Source organism: Zingiber officinale, chromosome 11B, assembly GCF_018446385.1.
Source record: "Zingiber officinale cultivar Zhangliang chromosome 11B, Zo_v1.1, whole genome shotgun sequence".
Lineage (NCBI taxonomy): Eukaryota > Viridiplantae > Streptophyta > Magnoliopsida > Zingiberales > Zingiberaceae > Zingiber > Zingiber officinale.
This window is the reverse complement of record NC_056007.1, coordinates 65,256,195-65,266,276: the sequence shown is the minus strand read 5'-3', so window position 1 is coordinate 65,266,276 and position 10,082 is coordinate 65,256,195. Positions and strand designations below refer to the sequence as shown.

At 35.9% G+C, this 10,082-nt stretch overlaps 1 long non-coding RNA gene across 1 annotated transcript; it reads right to left on the bottom strand.

Moving 5' to 3' along the window:
• Positions 1-2,537: 2,537 nt before the first annotated feature.
• LOC122035121 lies at positions 2,538-5,633 on the bottom strand. Its single transcript, XR_006126901.1, has 2 exons — positions 5,047-5,633; positions 2,538-2,839 (listed from the first exon to the last, which is right to left on the bottom strand). It is a non-coding gene; the product is annotated as an uncharacterized LOC122035121 (long non-coding RNA).
• Positions 5,634-10,082: the final 4,449 nt, after the last annotated feature.

Sequence of the window (10,082 nt, the reverse complement as noted above, 5' to 3'; positions counted from 1 at the left end):
TATACTGTCTCTAGCGTCCCCCTTTATTGAGCGTCGGCTGTTTGGCGTATTACCTGAGTCAGCAGGTTGGAGCAGGTCCTTCTCCTTCCGGTCAGGACATGATCGCTCCTCGATCGGCTAATACCTTCTGAGCGTTGGTCGCCTTGAATTTGACCTCCAACGTGACAACTATCCTCCGCGGGATGGGGCCCGTCCTTATCACCGCATCAGTATCCATAGTTCCTTAGTCGCTTATAGTTGAGTAAATTAAGGGAGCTCAAGCTAGTGAATAATATATGTAGTTTTTATTTAGTAGAGTAGTCTCATGATAGCGGACCGAGTTTTCTTGTAATGGGAATATAATTCATTATTTCTGTAGGAGATTATGTGTTCCTAAGTCACATTCTGTCTGGGAGGAATTACTATAGAAAGCACACCAATCTGGATTTGCGATGCATCGAGGTGGTACCTGATGTATAGAGACTTGAAATGTTCCTATTGGCAGAACGACATGAAAAAAGACATCACAAATTTTGTAGCTCGATGTCAAGTATGCCAGTAAGTAGAGGTTGAACATCAAAGACAAGCAAGATTATTTTTGTAGATACATATATCAGAATGGAAATGGGAGCAAATCACGATGGATTTTATTGTGTGACTACCCAAGACACAGAGAGGACATGATGTAATTTGGATAATTGTTGATCGGTTAACCAAATCTTCTCAATTTCTATCGATCTATACAATGGACATATTGGATCGCTTGGCATAGTTATACTACAGAGAGGTTATCAGACTTTATGGTTAACATCTGAGTATTTTATCGAATAAAAATTTGTGATTCACATCATGATTCTGGTAGAGTTTATAGTAAAATAAGAGTATAGAGATCCATTTTAGTATAACTTTACATCCTCGGACAGATGGATAGTCTGAGTGCATTATACAAATGTTGGAGGATCTACTAATAGCGTGTGTTATGGATTTTGGAGGTAGTTGTGAATATTATTTATGTCTAATAGATTTTACCCACAGTTGGCTAGACAACAGTGTAGGAGTAGTGGAAGCAGGGTGAGCTCAATTCCCACATAGTCATCACTATCTAATTGGAAGTGCATCATCCTGTAGTTTTATAAGGGAACCTTAATCCCTCACAGTTGGAGATTTATTCATAATACTTGGAGGGAGTAGTATATAGGCATGTTGCATAGTTGTTACACTTAGATGAAGATCCTGAGTTTGAGCAGTAAATTTATGGACTAAATTTTTATTAGTATGGGAGAATGTAAAATATGACAATTTAATAATAAGAGTTATTGGAGGAATAACTTTATAGAATTTTTTGAAAATTTTTAGAAATTCTTTGGGATTTAAACAGAGTCTATATGATAAGTTTTAAGAGAATGAATCTATGAGGTTTAAGAAAAATCTCTTTAGAATACCCATTTAAATAAGAGTTGATTGGTTGAATCAACATAAGGTTATAAATAATTAATCTAAGTATAAAACCTAATACCTAAGTTTCCTAACCTATTTTTCTCCCAACTTCCTCCTTTGATCTCCTCTCTAGCATTTTCGACCGACGCTAAATCTTCTCTTGCGTCTCCGATCGCCGATGCCGACATCCACGGTGAGCCAACCATCGACCGCCTCTCTCTTCTTCCTCGCGCCAAGCAGTAACCGACGCCGCCTCTCTCCCATTCCCTCCTCGTTGCCAGAGTAGCTTCGGCCATCGCTGCCACCTAGTTGGCCCGATGTCAAGTCATCCTCGCCGTCCCACTGATCGCCGACGCCGCGAGTCGTTGGGGGGAGTTGTCGTCAACCTCTATTCGGCCAGGATCAAGGAATCACAGGGGGTCGATGCCCTAGTGACGTCGCCGCCCTTCCTCTACTCTGCCTCGGCACCATAGCAGCCAACCAGCCATTGGGTTCCTCTATATCGGCTATCACAGCCTTTGCGGCCAGACTCGAGCAGAAATCAGTGGCCATCACATTTGATTCATGGTCACTATTATTGTTGACTTTCTACTAGAGACTCAACTCACCATCACCAGCCACCTGCTGCGAGGAATCCACAACCGCCGGAGGAGGAGCTAACAGATAGGGTAATGAATCTCCCTCCCTGAGTTCTGCTCATACAAATTTTTTGGGATGTTCTTTGATTATGTTGAGAATGAATCTGTTAATGATTGATTATGGATGGATTAATTGATTTGTGGGTTGACAATTTTGGATTGATTCAATTAGGGATGATTTGGGTATGCTTGATTCAGGATGTGTTCAATTGAATCACTCACTATAACAAATTTTCGCAGCGCACAATTATATTAACTACAGTGCACATCATGTGTTGCACAACTCAAAGCTATTAAAAGTCCCAACACATTGACAGCGCGCGACCACATGCTGCGATTATGAGAATTTGTAACACATAGCCGTGCGTTGTAGTTAATAGCATTCGCAGCGCACGGTCACACGCTGTGATTAACAGCATTCGCAGTGCGCAACCGCACGCTACTGTTAATAGCATATAAAATAAAAAAATAACAATAAAAAAAGGATTCAATACATACTATATCATAATAGCATAAAAAAAAAGGTTTCAATACACACTAATGATAAATTTTTTACAACTAAAGCTAATACAACATTAGAAATTTGATCCATTAAAAATTTGAACATTTTTTAATGCAAATTAAGCCTTCAACAAAATAACTAACACCATTCATGGTTTCATAAAAAGCCAAGGATACCCGATTCTTCCCAAACATCTTTTATCATAAACAACTTAATCAATCCATCTAGTTATGTCGTCTTCATTAACAGTTGCAAGTATCTCTATGATTACTTCTAGGACAACCTGCACATGATGAAACAAACAAAATGTCATCAAAATCTTGTAGCAGGAAACATAATTTACACTAGTCGATAACGAATAGTGGATACAAATTGAAGATGACCACATAGAAAGCATAAATCCATAATTATGATTATATAAAGCATCAAGATTTTGCAAATACAAACTTCATTCTCCTATTAGGAGACCGAACTCTGTGCACCATTACTCCAAAAATCTCTAATGCCAACATGCATCTATGTTTTTATGTTCCATGCATCAAAAGAAATGAAATGTGGTACAATCAGTATAAGTAGAAATAGAATATATGCATATGATAGAATACTTTATGAAGCAAATCATTATAATAAGAACCACATCATTAGAAGCATCTGCCTATGATGCATCAAATAAGTTCAACTCTTCATGTGAAAAGTTACCAGATAAACATATCACAACATAAGATAATGAAAGATGAAACTATAATATAAACCAGGATAAAGAAAGAACTCAAAACTAATCCATCAAGATGAGGGGCAGACTTGAAAGTGATAAAAAAACTGGGAACCATAGGCATCACGACCAACATCTGCCATTGATAGAAGACTAGGACCATAATGGTTTAGAATCAAATTTTCAGATGGAAAAAAGGAATGACAACAAGTTAAAGATTAAAAAAAATACAACCCAAAGTAAAACATTCACTGGATAAATAAAGAGAAATACCCACATTTGGAACATGCCAACTACTACTATTGTCTGTAGTAACAAAGAAAATAAACATAGTGTAAGGGCCAAAAGATAAGCATGATGCAAGGACATTTGATAAACTCAAATTGTTTTCATGAATCTTTCGAGCTATTAGCATGTTTGCATCCAAATGCTTCACATATTTTATGCCAAGTGCAGACTTGAATATTATATAACTACTACCAAGAAATTCTAACGCAAAATATTAAGAAAATATTCTAACAGAAAAAACAAACCTTCATTAGATTTAATGTGGCGTCAATAATTAGACAATGTAAAACATAAAAAAAAAAATATAAATGAAATTCAAATTAATGTAACACCATTTTCATGAATCCATTCAAAATCTCTTGGAACAATCGTTGCACCTGGTCAAAGTGCCCTTGGAACATCAAGGCTAAAGGTGGAGTATATAATGAAGCAAGATTGCCATGGGTACAATTTGATGTTGACATAGCGCTCTCGCTTGATTACCAAATAGCAAAATATCTTGATATGCCGAAGAGAACATCTGAACTTGGTCGAGAGTTGAGATTTGTGGTGTTTTGTATTAAATAAAATTCAATACCAATAAAGGAACCATCAAATAATTAAGCTTTGAAAATGTATTATCACACAACAATAGATAGAATTTTGCAAATTAAGTTCATAGAAGTACATAAATTATGAAAATGTTAAGGCAATTAAGAATATTTTCCTCATTGAAGAAACAAAAATTTTAAAGAAAAGAAAAAGTCATCGCAAACTATATTCAACAAAAACGCACTCTAATTTTCATAGGTTTAGTGGAAGACCACCTAGTAATTCCATTAATCCATCAAGATAAGAAAGATGACTCCACCCTACCACTTTCATTGCTGATATAGAAGAGTTGTACAGCTTCATCAAGCTTCCAACCTGTAGCCTGTAAAATACATCTGCAATTAAGAACTTAGGGGGTGTTTGGTTAAATGATGGGAATGACTATGGGTATGGGTTTGATAGTAGAGTGGAATGAGAATAGGAATGGAAATGAAACCCATCAAGTTATATGGGTTTGGTTGATTCCCATAAATCTAGTAATCATTCCCAAAATATCATTCTCAAACCCACAATCCAAACACTATCTTTTACTATCATTCCATTCCCTCATTTCCAAACCCATCAACCAAACACCCCCTTACTATTACAGTACGAGGAGTAAGTGAAAATCTCCATTTGGTGAGTACATAGATCTATCAAGATTTCAAGATTTCGATACTAGCAGTAGATGAATTTATAGATCTAACAAAATTCTTAGGGCCTAAATAAGAGGTACGGTGGAAGCAGATCCCTATACCAATTACTCCAAAGAGCACCTCTTTTGTCCAAAGTCGAACGAGAGGCAAAGACTATACTTACTAGAAAAACGTTCTTCAAACAAAAGCAAGATATCTAACTCTACTATCACTAACCACACACACAAAAAAAATATGAAATTAATAAAGGAAGGAATAGGTCACCGCAGTCGAGATGATCCTTTATGGTGATGACAGCACCTTCTACCTCCAATCGATGGAATCAGGCAGATCCCCTTCTCTCAGCCGGTACCGATTGCTAATCTTCTGAGAGGCGGATCTAAAGTCCTTGAGGAACCTGGCAAGTACTCCCCGTTGGTGACGTCAGAGAACCAGTTCATCCTAAGGCGGTAGGTGTGCTCCCCATGGTCAACCATCGAATTGTGCTCTTCCATGATCCGGAGGTTCTCCTTGAAGACCTTGAGTCAGTATTCATCCAGATATTGGTTGTTTTCGACGGGGCGATGCTTGGCCCTCCACTCCAGGTAGAGCATTCTCACCTCCTCATCGATACGGATGGGGGCAACTCTATCTTGCTTGGAGAGGGTGAGGATGTCCTGATAGGGAACAGAGGAGACGACAACAAGGGCGGTGGACGAGAAGAGAAGGAGGAGGACAATGACGAAGGTAAACCATGTGCCAAAAAGAGGGAAGAGAGGACTCACGAGGGCCGGCGAGGGTTTTGGCGATGGAGAAGGGTTTTTGATCAGGTGAGGTGCGGCAGGGAACGATTCGGGTGGACGAGATAAAAAAAAAACGCGTAAGATTTTTAAAAGCGTATTTTTATACGCGGTTAAAATTTTAATTTTTAAAATTATATAATATTTTTAGCAGTGTGTTTTGTATGCTATTAAAATTTTAATTTTTTAAATTTGTAATATTTTTAACGATGTACTAAAAGTGCACTGTTAATATTTAATTTTAACCGTATATAATTTTTTGTACATTATTATTTATATAAGTATAATATTATCGACGGTATATTTAATTGGTTGTACTGTAAAAACTACTATTAACTGCGCGCCCCAAAAATATACTGTAAATGACGCATTGTGAAAAGTCATATTTGTTATAATGACTAAGTTAATTAAGAGGTGGTTAGTATTGATATATAAATAGATTTAGCTTGGTTAAATTCTGATCAATCAATTGATTAAAGGTTGATGCTTAATTAATAAGTTTGATTAATCAAAGTTGATTAATTAAAATGAAATGTTGATTAATTAAAATGAAATGTTGATTGAATGGAGTTATGTAAATTTATAGAAAGTTGGATGGAAAGATGAAATTGTTATCCAATTAATTAAGAGGTTGAGCTGATTAGAGTTGATTAGCTAACCCTAATTTAATCAGTTAAATGGCTTGATTGAAATTAATTAATAACTTGGGGTTAATTAATGATCGTATTGATTAGGGTTTCTCCTAATTAGTATGGATTTTGGATTTAGCTTGTTGTTGCTTATGTGATTAGCTAAATGGTACATTATGTGATTTGCAAGACTTTGATTCGAGACGAGCATCTCGATGTGAGAGTTAAATGATATGAGCTACAATAAAGACGGATACTTCCTGTCTTGTTCCTTTAGTACTTTGATCTTAATACATGATTTATATTTAGATAGTTGTTATATTTACCTTGACTCTCTTTGTTTAGTACATGATCTATATTTAGATAGTTGTTATATTTACCTCAATTCTCTTTGTTCTTGCTTCTTGAGCTTGATCTTTTATTTCTTGATCTTGTATGTTGATTTATTTTGATATCCATGCAGTCTCATTGTTATCCATGCTATTTATGACCATTTATGCTCGTATTATTATGCTAACGATACTATACCATAGCATAGTTGTAGAATATTGAACTAAGTTATCGGCTTGATATTTATTCATGCATGTGTATTTATAAGATCATATCATAGTGTAGGATATCGAGATCCTACTTAACCTTGTCTATTTTTTAGGCTCATGCCTAAACATTAGTGAGGTTAAACCCTTCTACATACGGTTACATTGTTATACTTTGTCGACCATTGTCTCTCATTCACAGTTGAGAGAGTCATCAGCAATCGTTATTATATCTTATTGACTATTGTTTCTCACTCTTGGTTGAAAAAGTCGTTAGCGACCGTTGGTATTGTTAGTTAAAGCCCTAGAGCCAATCATGTGATGATTGTTGTATGGACTTGATGTATCATATTCCTATATGTTTATAAAGGCATTTCTTTATGGTTATTATACTTACTTGTATTGATGCCAAATAACTAAGTATAATATCGTCCTTGAGTAGAAGATTTTTATCTATATCAATCGATTGGTTGAATCGATAGTGAGATAATATAGAGAACACTACTCTTAATCATTCCTAGTCAAGTATTAACATTCAGGGACAATGTTAATGCGATGAGACTAGCATGTAGGTCAACTCGATGACATGATCTCACAAGTCATAGATATAGAGATATCAAGTTGACACATGGATATGTATTGGAGAATGTGTACACTGAATGACCCGCTGGTGTCGACCTTTTTGTATGTCACGAGGCGCATCAAATTAATAAAGATTGGAAACTCATTAAAATTAAAACAAGTGTTGTAGTAACGAGTCCCAAGTCGTATTTTTCCAAGGGATAACTAGTAAACGTATGTATGAACTCTAGATTTGATTCAAAACTGATTTCTCTCATCGACAAAGTTTATTAGGCATTCTCATCAATCAAGAATCATAAAACCAATTTCTTCAACTAGCAATCACAGCTTCAAGTAAACTCAAAGTTTAGACACCATTTAATTGACCAAACTACATATAATCCTTAATTTCAATCACTTCAACAGCCATTTCAAGAATTCATTCACAATAACATCGAATAGAAGTAGCAATCTAACATCAAATTAAGCATCCAACACCTAAACAAGATCATAGTCACAAAGATTAAATTGTTAACTAAATCACAAAACTCTACAACCTGTTAGTATCAGAATCGCAAAACTAATCAGAATTAGATCTAAGATGGGGTTTATAAGCAAGAAATTGAACTCGGAAACACAAAATCTCAAACAGAAATTGAAATTGCAAATGAAGGTATCAGATATGAAGATCTGAGCAAGGTTTGAAACTAATTAAAAACAAAAACAAAGAAGATGAAACCCTAAAATTCCATAAACCAGAACCTGGATCAAAAACTCCTTAAATCAACTGTTAAACAGTGATGCTATCGGAAAACTCCCCTCAAGCATCCAACAACGATCACCAAGCTTACAACTATCATCAGAAGGTGCTCACGGCTTTTGGAAACCTCCCCTTAAGCTCACATCTACCTAATAATCCCATCGGCCAAGAAAATAGAGCATGGATCTGTTAATTCGCAAACCAATCCGATTGATCAGATCGAGCTAGCTTGCTATGGAATGACAATCGGAAAGATGATCAGAGCTCTCAGAAACCTCCCTTCAAACTCTGTTGACTGTGAAAATCGTTGAACAAGAAACCTCCCTTGCACAAGATCGCGGTGGTGGAACAGAACCAAGGCGCGCCGAGAAACCTCCCTCTAACACTCTCTGATCATCGGAAGATGGACGTCGGCAGCTCAAGATCGCCGTCGTTGAAGAAGAAGAAAATCTAGATTTGGAAAATGGAATGGGAGCGTCGGCCGTCGCACGAAGAAGAACGTGAACACTGTAGTAGAAATCGCGATGAAGCCGAGCCCATCTTCTGCACTGTAGCTTCTCGCTATTTAAACAACTCCCTCTCTGATCGGACGACTGAGACTAATTTGGGCTTAATCAACGGTTGGATCAACTCAGATATGGATCAAAACCCTTGGATCTTCATCTATAGCTGTGATGTGCTTCCTCGTAGCTCGGATGGACCAGATTCTTGATGGATGGCTCAGATCTCTCTGATCTTCAATGGACTGTCCAAAACACTCCAAGGCTTGATCGACTTGATTAGCCCTTGATTTGAGCCCAAATGTAATTTGATTTGATCGGGTCCATGACCCTTTTGATGCCTACAAAATAAGAATCAAATATTAGCATCAAATACCATGAAAATAGGCTAATTTACAATTAAGTCCAAGATCAAATGCAATATTGAAATATGATGTAAAATGTAAAATTAAGCTATGAAAAGATCATGAAAAAAATATGCATTATGAATTAAAATAATATAGCCAAATCATAGTTATCAAATCCCCCACACTTAGTCTTGGACGTCCCGTTCAAGTCAAGAAAACTAAAAATCATCTCCACACAAATTCCTAGCAATACCTAGAAGATGGTAAAAAGTAATTAATTAAGGTCATCTTAAAGATCATAAACATTCATGAATACAATCTAAACAATAATCAGTAGGTATGGTAATTTCAATTCAATTGAAAAATTAAGCAAGTTACAATCTCACAAGATATTCACCTATTCTAGCCCTCACACTCAAAATTGCATATATGTGGAGCTCACTCAATGCAACTCACAACATTTCACTACCATAAGCTTGCTTATTTTCTAATTCTCCACCACCATAAACATAGCATACATGAATCAAAAGGATTTTATCAACAAAAATTGAAATGAAAGCAAGAAGAACAATTAAAGTGAATGAAATGGCAAAAGAAAAGAATTCAATGAAAAAAAAATTGAGGAGATGAGAGTATTGGAGGAATATACTTGATGAGTTAACCAATTTGATGTGAAAAGAGATGAATACCATTTTTCATTACCAATTCAACATATCAAGCTAACCTCTCCTTCAATTTGATGAAAATCCAAGATTCTTGATACTCTATCTCCATATTTGATACTCTTTTGATTTGCTAAAAAAAAAATTTTCTCACTGTTTTTCACTTCAATTCTATCACTTGGAAGCTAAAACAATCTTGAATTACCTTATGGAGAAGAGTTCCCTCCCCCACACTTAAAATATTAGCCGACTCGGACAATGAAACTCAATAATAATTCCCAATTACTTGATACTCTTTAAACCACATTTTCTCTCTTTTTTTTATTCATTTTGTTGTGTTGCTATTCCAACAGCTAATGTACCATTTTCAAATTCCTCCTAGCAATAACATTTGAATGCAGCTCTTGAATTCCAACTTAAGCTCTGCAGCCATATGGAGACTTAGACAGATATTACTGAATTCTGAAAATTGAAACTGCAGTATTAAGCAGTAGCAGAAATCATGGTATCAAGTAGCTGAAATCAT